Source organism: Sminthopsis crassicaudata, chromosome 2 (assembly GCF_048593235.1).
Source record: "Sminthopsis crassicaudata isolate SCR6 chromosome 2, ASM4859323v1, whole genome shotgun sequence".
NCBI classification, from domain to species: Eukaryota; Metazoa; Chordata; class Mammalia; order Dasyuromorphia; family Dasyuridae; genus Sminthopsis; species Sminthopsis crassicaudata.
This window is the reverse complement of record NC_133618.1, coordinates 257,702,602-257,716,177: the sequence shown is the minus strand read 5'-3', so window position 1 is coordinate 257,716,177 and position 13,576 is coordinate 257,702,602. Positions and strand designations below refer to the sequence as shown.

Genomic DNA, 13,576 nt, shown 5'->3' with positions numbered 1-13,576 from the left:
GTCCTTCCAAGCGATTAGGCTCTTTGGTACTTAAACAGCATTACCCTTCTCCTCTATCAGGACTGATAGAGCCTAAAATGAGTTTCCAGGCCCCAGCCTCTTCTCTTGCACCCAGAATGCAGGCTCATTTCACTCCTCCAAAGCTTCTAAAGACTAAAGTACCAACAATTGTCCCTTTCTTGTCTGAACTTACCATGTACTGTGCTAAGTGTTGAAGGCAACATTCAAATTGGGAAAAAAGCCCTGGAATTAGTCAGAAGTCTGGAGTTCAAGTCTCTTCTCTGATCCAGTCCCCTTCATGCTTTGGTTTCCTCTTCCATAAAATAGTATTAATGGTGTTTGGACTTGCTACCTCACACACTTGGCAGGAAGAAATTTCTCTGCACTCTAGAAATCTGAGTTACTGCTATTAGTAACTGGTTTATATTATAGTTATGTGTGTGTGTGTTGTATCTCCTCTCCAGACTGCAAGTTCCTGATTGTCCAGGCAGGGACTTTATCTCATTTACCCTCACTCATCTTTTAAAGAGAGGCAGTGAGTATGTTGTAGTGGGAAGAACATTATGTAGTCAAAAGGGAGCTGACCAATAGTTAGCTGGGTGACTAGAGATAAAACATCCCGAACTTTAGTTTTTTTTATATATGAAATGGGGATAGTTCTTTCACTATCTATCTCACAAGACTGCTCTACAGATTTTGCATCTTATATAAAATGTGAATGGTTATTATGATTATCCTTCACTAGGATACACTTGTGATAAATACAGGCAGAATTAGGTCCTAGTAATCCTGGAGACTGTGGGAACAGAGAGCAGGCATGCTGGACTGGGCTGCTGCTGACTGATGGACCTTTTGATTCCCACCAAATTCTTAACAACCCTTAGGGAAGGTGGGAACAGAAGTGGTGCTAAGGGTTAATATGAGGAGGTGCTAATGCAGTGGGGTTGGCCCCTGGTTTCCTGTTTGTACCAAGATGCAACCTCTCCCCCCACCTTTCCTCAATTAGCCTCCATCTGGCCCTCTCCATCTCATTCTGCTCACCATGAGTTCTCTGTTTGTAGGAATTTGCTAAATCTATAAGGTGTGTGATTCTTGAGCTGGGACTGTGGTGGGGGAAGGGAGGAGACTCACAATTAGGGCCCTTCCATTTCTGGGCATTGTTGTTTTGCTCTAAGAGTCTGATCCCCTCCCCTTCCCATGGGGGTAATCTGGGACCATATGTGCCATAGCAGGAACAACCAGCCCAGCTGCCTCTCCACTACACCAAGCCTTCTCCCTTCCTTCCCTCAGATTTTCTATCAGAACCTGGAGAAGGAAGGCTCATTTCTTGGGCCAGGGCCAGGAGGCACTTTAAAAGGCAGTGCTGACTCCTGTTCTCAGTTTTGTTTTTTTGGTTGATCTCTCTGAGACTTCTTCCATTCCATTCTCAGACCATGGTGGTCTCTTCAAGGAGCCTCTTTCTCTTGGATGGGCTGGCTTGGGGCAATTGCTCCCTGTCTCCAGGGGTTCTTGTGCCCTGCACTTCTTTTAGAGGCTTTTTTGCGATGTCAAACTTAAGCATTGGCCGGCCCTCTTATTCTAGGAGGCCATGGTTCCTTAAGCAAATGTTAATCAAGAGCCTCCTAAATTCACAATTCTGCACTAAGGATAAAAACTTGAAACATTTTACCCATTTGGGGTGGGATTTGACAGACTGCATTCTGCTTTAAGTACTCATTTTCCCTGGATCGGTAGAATTAGAAGAAGTTGAAAGGTTCCTCAGTTGTTCCCCCAACTCCTTTTTGAATGATTAATCCTGTCTGTAGTATTCTGCATAAAATCATCCAGCCTTTAATCAAAGACTTCCTTTCATTCCTTGCAACCTTCCCTGGGTCCTCTGTCCCCATTCCGTGTCTTTATGTGTATCAACCCTAAAAAGAACTGTAGGAACCCAGGCAAGTCCTGGAAGCACTGTGGGAACATAGGTTCTAGAGCACCAGCATGGGCCGCAGATCTATACCTAGGTAATCCTAGGAAACACATTCTGGAGGCCTGCTCTACAGAAGTGCAGACTGCGCCCAACCCCAGCATAGACAGTCCTGAATGCCCAGAGGTTGACAGCTGCTGGCAGCCCCATCACCAAAATTTGGACTAAACTTGACAAGCACGCGACAACTGTACATCTAAGCTTTTGCCTGGTCAAATTATTTCAGGAATTTGGCTGTTTTAGTAGTCCTCAGGTCTAGAAATGACAGTTACCAACACAGGAGAAACAAAGCTACTATTTACCTCCTGGTGTGGCCTTAAATGACAGCTCCCTTGTCCTTCCCTCTTAAGTTATAGAAGCATGGTCTCTTTTAAGCTGTTAACTCCTTCATCCTATTGTGGTTATTTTTCCTTCATTCTGGAAGAGGACCAATGACACCTCAAGGATGAGCACTTCCCCTGAATTGGGTTGAAGTGAAGCAGAGTTGTACAGCGTCATCAGCCTCCCTCTCTTCTCCAGACTCATGGAAGTCCAATGGCAAGGACAAAAAAGAATGAACTGGAGATGGCCCAGGAGGTCGTGAGTGACCTTGGCCTTTCCAAATTCGGATCTTTCCCAGGTTTGTCTGAGACAACTCCCTGTCAGTAACAAAGAAAAAGGTAAGAGTTGAGACAGAAAATGACCTGATTTGATTTGCCATAAAATATATATAGATATAGATATATATCTATATCTATATCTATATCTATATCTATCTATCTATATATATATATAGATATATACATATATCTATATATATATATATATCAGTCTGGGAGGGAAAGACTTAGAGTTTCTGGCCAGAATAGAAGACAATTGTTTTTTACACTAATCTTGAGCCATCAAAAGCCTGAACAATGAGCCAGAGGCCTGGGGTTCTAGCTGAGGCTTGAAGGAAGCCAGTGAAGCCAGAAGGTGGAGATGAGTTCCAGGTACAGGGTAAAAAAGCCTGGAGTCAGGAGGTGGAATATGGGATGTGCACAGTCCCTGCCTCAGAGAGCAAAGGGGGGAGATAAGACATCAGGAAGTGGTAGATAGGAGCCAGGTGTGAAGGGCTTTAAAAGCCAAACACAGGGTTTTCTGTTTGATCCTGGAGGTATTAGAGAGCCATTGGAGCTTATTAAAGAGAATGGAAGAGGGTGACATGATCAGACCTGTGCTGAAAAGTCAATTTGACCTCTGCGTTGAAGATGGACTGGAGTGAGGAGATACTTAACATATGGTTAGAATAAGAGAAGGGAATAAGCACTTACAAAGCACTTGTTATGTGCAGGAGCCATGAGAAGAGTGCTATTATTGTCCCATTTTGTAAATCAGAAAACAGATTAAACGCCAGTTGAGTGACTTGCCAGGGTCACACAGCTAATGAGGCAAGGACAGATTTGGACTCAGGTTTTTTTTTTTTGTTTTTTTTTTTCACACTGGGCCCAGCGCTGTATCCACTGCACCATGAGCTTCTCTAGATTTCCTAGCTCATTGGTGCTTCACTTCTAAATCCTAAGATCTTGCTACCCATCCAGACAGCACCTGTCTGAAAGGTATTCTTTCTTACTAGCTGATGCCCAAGTGAAGAAACTGTCTAAAGTAACAGGAGGTGTTCTCAAGTTCTGGGATCTGGCAAATCCTGTTTTCTCATACCTGGAAGGGAGCCGCCTACTCAGGCACTTGGGAGCATCTTAAAATCCCAGCCTATCATAGACCTGAACCCAGAGCCTTTCCTTCCCAGTCATGCACAGCTGCCTGTGCTCTAAAGCTTAGAGCTCTCAGTCCTTTAAGCCCTGTACTTCCCCCTCACCATCTGTGACCTCATCTAAAGGACTGTAGGGAATTGCAAATCAGTGTCCTGCTTGAGAGAGCCCAGATTGTGTATCGGGTATATAGTTACTTACTGAGTGGCGAGGGTCCTCAGCTGCCTCCAGTAACGCTGGATGAAATCTGAGCTAAGCCAAGACCTTCCCAGCCTGAGTTTGCCTGTTTGTTTGGTGCCCTTTGGGATTTAGGTACCTGGATGCAGTTTTCCCAGAGAGCAGAGAGAATGTGGGGCACTGGACTCAGATCCTCAGAGCTGGAAGGGTGCTCAGATGAGGCTGTGTCCTCTGGGCCTCCTACCCCAGGCAGGAGCTCACTCTCCATCCCTTCGTGGGGGGTCAGCCTCTCCAAGAGCACCTCCAGTCACTAGGAGTCTGTTTGGCTCTTTGCCATCCTCATCGTCCCCTGGAGGGAGAGGTACTTCACTTTATCATGCCTTTCTTAAAATATGAATCTGAGCAATTTCGGATTATGATGCAGAAAATCCACAGCCTAGAATCTGCTCCTTAAAATCAAGCCAACTTCACTTCCTGTGTCAGCTGTATATCAAGATAACAACACAGTCTTGACAAACTCTCCAGAGCTGCCAGCTCCCTGATAGTGGCCGAGCTACAATTTGCTGCCACTAAAAGATTAGATTTGTCCGTTTTATTGGCCCTGCCGAAGGGTAGGACCTACTGGATATGTTAGACATCGTCTGGGATCTCTCCGAGAGGAAAGGAAGTAGCAGATTGTGGAGGGTCTCTGAAAGGGCTAGCTGTCAGAATCCCCCGATTAGGCATGTGGATGACAAGCTACAGGGGCCTGACAAAGGAGAGAGACTGCATAGGAGGGGGAAATGTCACAGCAGACCACGATAAGTTCAGAGTGGTCCAGTGTAGAAGATCAGTAGAACAGTCCAGGGTAAACCAGTGAATCAGGCCCTTGGTAACTTCTCTTCTCATGTATATGGCCCAGCTCTTGATGAAAGGCTGGATTGGAAAAGCTAAGCTGTGTAAACTCTGCAGAATAACACTTGTCCATGCCCATGTGTCAGATTAGGAGCTCCTTGGCCAGTCTGGGCTTGACTTTCAGACACTATATACCTCAGACACTAAAAGGCATCGAATATGAAGTCGGGAAGAGTCGAGTTCAGATACTGCCTCAAATAATCTCTGACTGGATAAATCACTCAATTTACTTGCCCTAGTTTCCTCATCTATAAATTAGCCTAAATAATAGTACCTATATCATTGAGATAATTGTGAGGATAAGGTGAATTAATATTTGCAAAGTACTTTACAAACCTATATAAATGCCATTTATTATTCTATATTCAACCTACATGTCCAAATTGTAGTCTCAGCAGGAACAATGAAGACCCCAAGGGCTCTGGGAGATAACATGGTGGACCCTGGCTATCACAAACCTGTCTGTCAAATTTAAGACTTCCTCACACAATTTACATGAAAGGTTTACAGACTGTAATGTGAAAAGACATACCTAAGTTCAGAGCATTGCTTTTTCATATTTCTACAGCCCTTACAGCAGTCAATCTTCCCACTGGTTCAATCTCTTCATATATGTCAAGTGATAGAAAACTCACCAACTACTGAGCAATCCATTTTACTTTTGGACAGCTCTTAGTTGTTTGTTTAGAAAAAACAAAAAACTTCCTTATACTGAGCTGAAATCTAACTCTCTGTAACATCTACCCCTAATCCTAGTTCTGTCCTCTGGGGCCACACAGAATACATCTAATTCTTGCTCCAGACGATGACTCTTCAATTATTTTAAGGCAGTTCTCATGCATTCTCCCCCTAAATCTTATCTGACCTCTCCAGGCTAAGTGTCCCAAGTTCCTTCAACTGATCCTTATATGGCATAGTTTCAGGCCCCTTTTCCATCCTGGTCAGCTTCCTCTGGACATGTGCTGGAAGATCAGAGCCTGCCTAAATTGAGGCATGCAGAATTGAACATGAGACTTCAGATGTGGTCAGACCAGGCACAGGACAGGAGCAGTACTGCCCTCACATTCTGAACACCAGATTTTATGCAATTTAAGATCATTTCAGGTTTTTTAAGTGCCATGTCACTCTGTTGACATATATTGAGCTTGCTATCAGTTGACTTAGTTCCCCTGAGCTTGACCACTGAGAAACTGAACAGTAAGGTCATAGAATAAAGACCTCAGCCATCCAGAGCAGATCCTGCCTCTGACTAATATGGTCATAGAAGCATAGGTTCAAAGCTGGAAGGAAATTTAGCGGTCATCTATATTAACTCACTCATTTTACATTCCAGAAAACTAAGGTCCAGAGAAGTTGTGACTCACCAAGATCATACTGGTGATCAATATTCAAAGCCAAGTCTTGATTCCAAATCCATCATTCTTTCCACTATAGAGCACCAAAATCTGGCAAGTGACCAATGATATTTCCTTTGAAGACACAGCTGTATGTGCTGGTTTAAATGGTTTCTAGGGTTATCAAACTGATACTGCCTGTGTCTTCCAGCATCTGACTTTTACTGTCATTGAGTGTCTGGTGAAGTCCTTTTTTTCTATCTCTAAATCTCCCTAGAAATGCCCTGCCAAGTAGTCTAGTGTTGTTTTCCTATTTTACAGACTGACAAAGTAAGGCCAAAAGGTTTTCTGCTACCCAGAGTACCTGCTTTCCCACAGTCAGTCTGGATGGAAGACTGCTGAAGTACCTCAGTGGTTGTTTTTCCTTCCAGTCAAAGAAAAGAGAATTGGTGGAGACTAGAACAAGTTTAGGAGAGTTCGATGTGAATTTCATTAAAGCATCCTGGGGTCAAATTTTATGAGCTGCCTCCCAGAATTAAGTGAGATATTTGTCGGTAGAAAGAGGTGAAGAAGTCAGCGCTTTTTTCTCAAATAATCTCTGGGCTTTTTTTACAGCTTCCAGAGCAAGAAGCCAATCCATTCAGCCCAGAGCCTCACATCTCACAGTTCCCCAATTGTGATCCTATAATCTACTCAGAAAATTCACCAGATTAAATTTGACAATCCCTGTTAGTAAGGAACAACACAAGTACCAGTCCTTTGCTATAACCTAACATCTGCCCAGAAGATGCACAATCATGCATCCTTATTATTAGCCAAAGGCATTTCAGATACTAGTCTACAAGGTCTTATACCCATCATTTATCCAAAAAGATCACCTGCAGACACCAGTGGAGGGTCCTTGTCTCATCTGTCTGCCCCCAGAGTAGGCAGTCTGGGAGAGGAAGAAGTGGGGTTTAGAGGGACCTACCAGCCTAGTGGTTTCTCTCTGTTTAGAAAGGGTGGGGTGGACAGGTTGGTGTATTTAAATCATCTTCAGGATTGCCAGAAAGCTAAACAATGAGTTTATTTTCTACCTTTGGGAAAGATGGAAACTGTCGTCTCCTTAAATTTATTATTTTTCTCTTGGTACATTTTCCCAGCCCAGAAAGCAGAAGTGATGCCTGAGAACCAGGATGAAGGTTGAGCCCCACCAAAGCCCAGAATGGGGAATTGGGCCTGGAAAATTTTGTTAGGTCTCAGACCAAGAAAGGGAAGGAATGGAGAAGGAAGGAGGGTGGCAGGGTCCTTCAAAGATTATAGAGATAAACTATGGATTGGTATTTCTACAGTGCAAGAAGGTCTGGGACCTAGAGAGATGGTTTAGGAGAGTGGGGGTAAAGGGAATCTCATTTCTTCAAATTTATTCAACACAGCAAATATTTATAGAACAGCTATTTTCCATTATTTCTTTTGCCAGGAAGCAGTATGGTATAATGGATAGAGTTTTAAGATTAGAGCTCGAAGACTTGGGTTCAAAAATTTAAGCACTTGCTATGTGATCCTGGGCAAGTCACTTAACTACTTTGTGTCTTAGTTTACTCATTTGTAAAATGAGGCCATTGAATCTGATAGTCTCTAAGGGCTAAACCTATGATAACAAAAAAGATAGAGCTTAGCCCATAAGTGAGAATGAACATGCAGATTCCTAAACTGCCTAGAAGACTGGAGGGTTGGACAGATTTAGAACCTTGGATTCTGAATAGCCTTAAATAGAAGGCTGAGAGTTAGAGTGGCTGCCCCAGGCAGGAGAGTGACAAGATGAGTGTTTTAAAATGATTAATCTGATGGCAGAAGTTGAACATAGAGGATTAAAGACACAGGGACTAGAGATTAACAGTAATGCAAACAAGAGTGAGACAGCAGGGGCTGTGTATGATATAGAGCTGATTATTCTCCACTTTTCAAAGTAATTGTTTCCGTAAGGAGAAAACTGAAGTTCCCGAAAACATTCCACAAACATTGAGTGCCTCGTATGTGCATAATCCCAAGAAGTCACAGACAAGTAAAATGGAGGGTCTCTGCCTGAAAGGAGTTCACAATCTGTGTAAGGAAGATAGGAGATTCTAGAATATTTATCAAGAGTCAAGAAAAGTCACAAGGCAATAAAAAAGTGCTTCTTCTTGTTGTTCTATTCATTTCAGTCATGGCTGACTCTGGGTGACCCCATCTGAGATTTTCTTGGTAAAGACACCGAAGTGAGTTGCCATTTCTTTCTCCATGTCATTTTACAGAGTTACAGAGGAGGAGCAAAGAAGGATACGAGACTTGCTTGGGATTACACAGCTAGGAAGTGTCTGAAACCATCTTCCTGATTCTGGGCCTGATCCAGCACACCCCCTGGCTGTCCTAAAATAAGTGCTAGATTAGTATTTTGGACCATGGATACTATGTGCCCAGGCAGAGCAACATGTCTCTGAACAAAAATGGCCTTGACAAGCCTCTAAGTTCCATAGAGGAACAGAACCAGAATTGGGCCTTGGACAATGAATAGAGTTTGGATAGGCAAAAAGGATGGTAATTCCTGGGTTACTCCCAAAGAGTCTCTGAATACTATGCAACAGAATGTGAACCAAACTAAGCAGCCTTCCTTTGGGTTGAAACCAAGAGTCTTTGGAGGTCTGAAAAAGTTATTGGGAGATAGCATTCAGTTTAATTTCAAGTTCTACATTTATTAAGGACTTATTTGTACAGAGCACTGGATACAGATTAGATTAGACATAGGGCCCTTCCCTAATTAAGCTGATAGTCTAGGTAAGACACATTAAGAGAACTATAACACAGAATTGGCATAGACATTAGAAAGAGGCAAGCAGAGTGCTTTGTGAGGTCAAAGGAGGAATGGCTTCTGCACCCATACCGAGAAATCCCTTTGCCTTGACCCCAGGCATGCTTTTCAAGGGGTCCAGGAAGTAAACAGACTTGATTCCCCTTTTGGGGTTTTGGTGGGGAAAGGCTGGAGCAGGTGACCTTCCCATCGAGCCAAAGCTTGATGTCTGGCTGATTTGGTTCTCAGGCACCACTTCTGCTTTCCAGGCTGGGAAAACACAAGCAAGTGAGGAAAATAATAAATTTAATAAGGCAATAATGTCTGCTTTTTTCAAGGCACCAGAAAAGGTAGAAAGGCCCTTTTGTTGAAAATAAGCAGGGACTTACCACGGTGGCCCATCCCAGGCCAGTACATTGCTATACCATCCTTGGCTTATTCTTCAGTTGCATTACTGGGACCCTACTGTTTCTGGAGCCTTGCCAGTCAGGACAACAGGAAGCCTCCAGAGGCTTCCAGCTGCTTCATGGTCATCTTGTCGGATAGCGTTCTGGTCTAGAATCATTTAAAACAAAAGAGGGTTGTAGAGTGGAAATTATGGAAGGGTTCTGAACTTGGAGTCAGGAGACGAGTTCAAATCCTGGCTGTTGTAACTGGGTAAATTACTTATTTCTCTGAACGTAGAAATCCACTACTTTCCCTATTAGGAGGATAGTGCTTTGTAAATCTTATAATTTAGATATAAATATGAAATGTTATAATATGGGTAAAGAATTTGTGCAGAATGAACACTCTCCCATCATACTTCTAGACTCAAGAGGGATGAGCAGAGTTGGGGGTGGGGGGAAGGATGGGCAGGGCTGCTTTCGGAATGCCTCTTGTCTTCCACCTCCTGTGTCTGGTTCTATAACATTGCCTCTTCCTGTCCATCCAAGCTGTCTTCTCCTTTATCACAGCAGTGGTGAGCACAGCTTTTCTCACCTCACCAGCTTCAGAGTATTCACTTTACAACTCTTTAATCTCCCCCAGTCCAGCCCTTTGACACTTAGCATTGCTTCTTGCTCCCACCTCTGTCATGAAACTCCTTGATCTCTTTCCGGTTTTTCTTTCTCCTTCCCACCATTTACCCTACTTTCCTTTCAAACGATCTCTTAATTCAAGGATGCTTACCTCTGCATCATTGGCGCCCTGTAGTCAATGCTTCAATTGTGATTTCATAGTTGTTAGGTACTTCTTCTGATAGCGCAGACCACAACTTTTCTGTTCCTTGGTAGGCGGTCTTTATGAGAGTGTGGCCAAAAAATTCATCATCTTGTGGTCAACCTTTGAGGAGTTTCTCTGAATCAGCTGAACTGGTGCTTGGATGATAAATATCACCAGGCCTCTGCTACATTGAAAACTACCTCAATTTGATGGGACCTGCCAGGATTCATTCTCCTGCTGCCAATCCTTCAAGAAGCCAAGCTCACATTCATGCCACAGAGAGGCACTGGAGGATTAAGTTAGGATCACCCATTTAATGCTAGAAGCCACAGCAGAGTCCAGCCCCCACATTTCCAGTTGAGGGACCTGTGCAGAGAAAGTTTAAGGGACTTGCATAAATCACACACAGCTAGAAAGTATGTGGGGCAGGATTTGAACCACCAAAGCTGTTTCTTTCTCCACCACTACTTCCCTTCTTGCTTGAGCCCTCTCCGTCATCAGTTCAAGCTGTTCATTCAAAAGAAACTTTGTTGAGCATCTGTAACTTTCTGTGTGCTACAGGCTGGCACATCTGGGTTGTCTCTCCAAAAAGAGTCAGAGCAGGGCCTGCTGAGTTCAGTGATTTTAACCTTATGTCCCCTTTCTAAGCTCTGAACAATTTTGCTGCTATCACCTCTCAGTCTCTTAGTCTAGGAACAAACACCACCAGGTGGTGACTAAACAATACTCGGAAATATTGAGGTATAAATTTCACACACATACACGCACCCTGCCCCCTTCCCAGTTCCTCACTTGTCAGGCACATTAGAGGGCTGGGGGCTTTATTTAAACAGTAGTCTAGATAGTTTCTTCACCTGTAAAAATGGAGATAATAGTAGCTACCCCCCCCAATGTTGTTGTGATCATCAAATAACATTATATATATAGTTCTCTATATAGAGAGAGATTCTTAAAGCAACCTCTATCTTTTATTTTAACACAATTGGTTTCCTTTGTAGTCTTGTGTTTTTATTTTATGGATTTAAAGGCATTTGTTCTGAAGATGGGGCCATAGCCCTGCCCAAACTACCAAAGGAGTCTGACACAGAAACTGTTAGGAATGGCTGCTCTTGGATTGTGGACTCTGTTAGAGAAAATATGGGCCTGAATATGGCAAATACTAGGCAAACCCAGCGGGACCTTGGGAAACACAGCAAATTCCTCTGCCAACCTAGAGCACAAAGACGCTGTCCTAAAAATAAGGAGCCTTGAGAACCTTGGCCATTGCCTGAGGGTTTGCTGTTGTGACTGCTTTCCCCCCCTCCCTCCCTTTATTTTCAAAGGAAGCTACTTTTTCTCCAGAATCACCTTGGGCTATTTTTCTACCTACTCTTGGCCCCAACCCCCAGGACAGCCTGTCTTTGGCCATTTAGCGTGAGGCCCCAGCCTAGACACTCTGTGTGAGGCCTGGCCCCTGGGACAGACAACAGGCAGCATTTCCACGCCCCCTCTGCCCCCGCTGCCCCCTCCTGGTCTCGCTCTCTTTGTCCCCCTGTCTCTATCTCTCTTTATCTCTGTCTTCCCCTGCGAACACACAGCCCTTCTATGTGGCCTGGCGGGCCATGGAGGAGGAGAAAGGTTCAGTGAAGTATGTGGAACTTCCCCATCCATGCCGCAGCCTGAATGCTGCTTCCCCTCCATCTCCAACTTCTTTTTCTGCCGCTTGGTCTGAATCCATGCCTTGTTTGCAGGGCCATGGAACAGGCTGATGGGCTAAGCCCCAAGTCAGCGGATGTTCTTAGACTACTGTTTGGACCGAAATCCTTTCCTGAAGAACTGACTTGCCGTTCCTCCCCTAAGGGGCCAGCTTTCCTGAAGCTGACTGGGTGCAGAGCTGTTCCTCAGCTCAGTAGCCCTTTTTCTTTCTCTCAGTTATCCCTACCAGTTAAGAAAATCTTTTCAGAAAAATCTCTGCCTCCCCCTCTCTAGAAGCGCTCTAACCAGAGCCAAGAGCCAGCTACCTAAGGCTACCAGCTCTGAGACCCCCATGAGGCCCTGGCTCAGGACCTCAGCCCACCTTTATTGCCCAAATCAGTATCTTTCCTTCATCTTCCAACACATCTGCTTCTGTTGCTTGGCTCATACGCTTCCCGGGGGTGTGGAGAGACTGCCCCCTGCCCGCCTTATGGTGCAGGATTTGACTGGACCCAAAGGCAAGACAGTCTCCAGTCCCCTGTGTGAATACTTCTTTGGGGGACTGGGAAGCAAACAGCTCTTGGCACTCCAGGCTCACTCAAGGGAGGAGATTTAAGCTGGCAGAGCCCGGGCCTGTCAGCCAGTTTGCTTTCTCTGCTCCCCTCTGGCCATCTTCGGGTAGATGTCACTGTCTGGCCATGATTCAGTGCCAGGGATGGGCTGGCACCCTGGGGCTCGGAGGAGGGGGAGGGTACCACGTCATCCCTCCCTCGGGCTCACTCCCTCGGTAGAGTGCAGTGTCTCACTTTCAAGGGAAAAAAACGGTGTTGCAACCAACTCCCATTCCAGGTAGACAGGCTGGAGGCAGCCCCCACCCACCGTGCGAGCCCAGGAATCCCAAAGAGAGGAGCTTCAGTCACTGGCGAGGTGGGAGGGGGCAGACCCAGGGCTTCCTTTTGAATCTATCTTAATCACTCTAATCTGAGTAACCCCCTTTCAAATGCCTGTCACTCTTAGTGCCGTAACGCACCCTCACTCACAGGCTCGGAGAAATTCCCAGCCCTAGCCCCTCCTTCCGCCCGGCTGGGCGGGCTCTCTCCAGCTACTCTCAGGCTCTCTCAGGCTGTTTGTTTCCCACTGCCTTTGCTGTGACTAAAGCGAGCCCGCCGGCCTGCCTGCCTGCCCGCCCGCCTGCCCATCCTCCCACTTTCCCACACTGCTTAGCAATCAGCAAGTTCTCACACTCACCACCACCCCCCACCTCCCCCCCCCAGGGCCGCCTAGTCTGCCTAAGAGAGCAGGCCCGCCGGCCTGGCCTGCAGCTTCCCCAGATCTGGGAACTGCCCCCCCTTCTGTAGAAAGGACCCTGGGCTTCCTTTCGATTCCTCTCTGCCTAAGTCCTCTTTCATTCTCATCTTTCTTCCTTTAGCTTCATTGCTGGCTCTGAATCCAGCTGTCCATATCTATCCTTTCTCCCCTCCCCCTTCTCTCTTCTCTGATTCCCTTCCATCTCCTCTCCCTTTTCTCTTTTTCCCCCTTTCCTTCTTCCTTTCCCCCCCCCTTCTATCTGTTCCCTTCTCCCCCTTTTACCTTTTCCCCTTTTCTACAAAAACTATAGATGGTGCAGGGAGAATCATACACTTACCTTAACAATTGGAAAATACAATTAACATAGTATCAAGGAGTAGGGGGAGATCTAGGGAGAAGGAATAGCAGCGATACAAAGTATACTAACTTTCAAAGTTCAAAATTTTAATCCCCTGCCCTTCTCCCTTCAAATGACAGCCACATTTTA

At 45.2% G+C, this 13,576-nt stretch overlaps 1 protein-coding gene and 1 long non-coding RNA gene across 7 annotated transcripts in view; one reads left to right on the top strand and one right to left on the bottom strand.

Moving 5' to 3' along the window:
• Positions 1-13,576, top strand: part of EXD3 (exonuclease 3'-5' domain containing 3) — a 407,975-nt gene that overhangs the window by 348,936 nt on the left and 45,463 nt on the right. The gene's annotated exons all lie outside the window — the stretch shown is intronic.
• Positions 8,620-10,683, bottom strand: LOC141553390 (uncharacterized). Its single transcript, XR_012485444.1, has 3 exons — positions 10,075-10,683; positions 9,294-9,459; positions 8,620-9,174 (listed from the first exon to the last, which is right to left on the bottom strand). It is a non-coding gene; the product is annotated as an uncharacterized LOC141553390 (long non-coding RNA).